The sequence below is a fragment of the Mus musculus genome, chromosome X, assembly GCF_000001635.26.
Source record: "Mus musculus strain C57BL/6J chromosome X, GRCm38.p6 C57BL/6J".
NCBI classification, from domain to species: Eukaryota; Metazoa; Chordata; class Mammalia; order Rodentia; family Muridae; genus Mus; species Mus musculus.
Window position 1 is genome coordinate 104,947,153 of NC_000086.7, and position 1,457 is coordinate 104,948,609.

The window sequence follows — 1,457 nt, forward strand, 5'->3', positions numbered from 1 at the left end:
TGGTTAGGTGGCTCCATTCCTCAACCAGGGACCGTGCCTTTCTGCCTTTCTACTGTAGGTGGTCTCCACAGGTTCTATCTCCCCCTTCTCTGCATATTACGACTTAAGTCAATCCCATTGGGTCCTGGGAGCCTTATGTTTCTCTGGTGTCTGGGACTCTCCAGTGCCTATCCTCAGTCCCTTATCCTCCCTGCTACCTATTTTTATTCGATTTCCTGATCCTGTGTACCTTTCTCACATTTCCAGATTCTGATACTGCCACCCTTATTTTCTCCTCCTCCTTTCTCTCTATTTGTCCCCCTCTCCCTCCACCTCCCGTATCGGCCTGTTGCCTTTTAATGCAGGACTGAAGCATCCATACCCTGGTCTTTCTTCCTTCTACGCTCCATATGGTCTGTGGGTTGTTATCATGGGCATTGTGAAGTTTTGGGTTAGTATCCATTTATTAGTGAGTACATAGTATGTTCTTTTGTGTTTGGGTTACCTCACTCAGGATGATGTTTTCCAGTTCCATCCATCTGCCTAAGAATTTCATAAAGTCGCCTTTTCGGCTTTCGGCTCTGAGGAGGCAACTGTGCAACTTTCTTCGGTCCTCTCGAATCCAGGTTCATCCGACACCAGCCGCCTCCACCATGCCGCCCAAGTTCAACCCCAACGAGGTCAAAGTCGTGTACCTGAGATGCACCGGAGGCGAGGTTGGCACCACATCCGCCTTGGCCCCAAAGATCGGTCCTCTGGGTCTGTCTTCGAAGAAAGTTGGCGATGACATTGCTAAGGCTACCAGTGACTGGAAAGGTCTCATAATTATAGTGAAACTGACCATCCAGAACAGACAGGCCCAGATCGAGGTGGTGCCCTCTGCCTCTGCCCTGATCATCAAAGCCCTCAAAGAGCCACCGAGAGACAGGAAGAAGCAGAAGAACATTAAACACAGTGGGAACATTACTTTTGATGAGATTGTCAACATTGCCCGGTAGATGAGACACCGGTCTTGGGCTAGAGAACTTTCTGGAACTATCAAGGAGATCCTGGGTACTGCACAGTCTGTGGGCTGCAATGTGGATGGCCGCCACCCTCATGACATCATAGATGACATCAACAGTGGTGCAGTGGAGTGCCCAGCTAGTTAAGAAGCAACAAGAAAATATTTCAATAAAAGACTATCTGATAACCAGTGGGGGGAAAAAGAATTTCATAAAGTCATTGTTTTTAATAGCTGAGGAGTACTCCATTGTGTAAATGTACCACATTTCCTGTATCCATTCCTCTGTTGAGGGGCATCTGGGTTCTTTCCAGCTTCTGACTATTATAAATAAGGCTGCTATGAACATAGTGGACCATGTGTCTTTATTACATGTTGGAGCATCTTCTGAGGGTATATGCCCAGGAGGGGTATGGCTGGGTCCTCAGGCAGTACTGTGTCCAATTTTCTAAAAACCTGATTTCCAGAGTGGTTG

General features: G+C 47.5%; 1 pseudogene; it reads left to right on the top strand.

The window, feature by feature from the left end:
* The first annotated feature begins 602 nt into the window (after window positions 1-602).
* Window positions 603-1,177, top strand: Gm6285 (annotated as a pseudogene).
* Window positions 1,178-1,457: the final 280 nt, after the last annotated feature.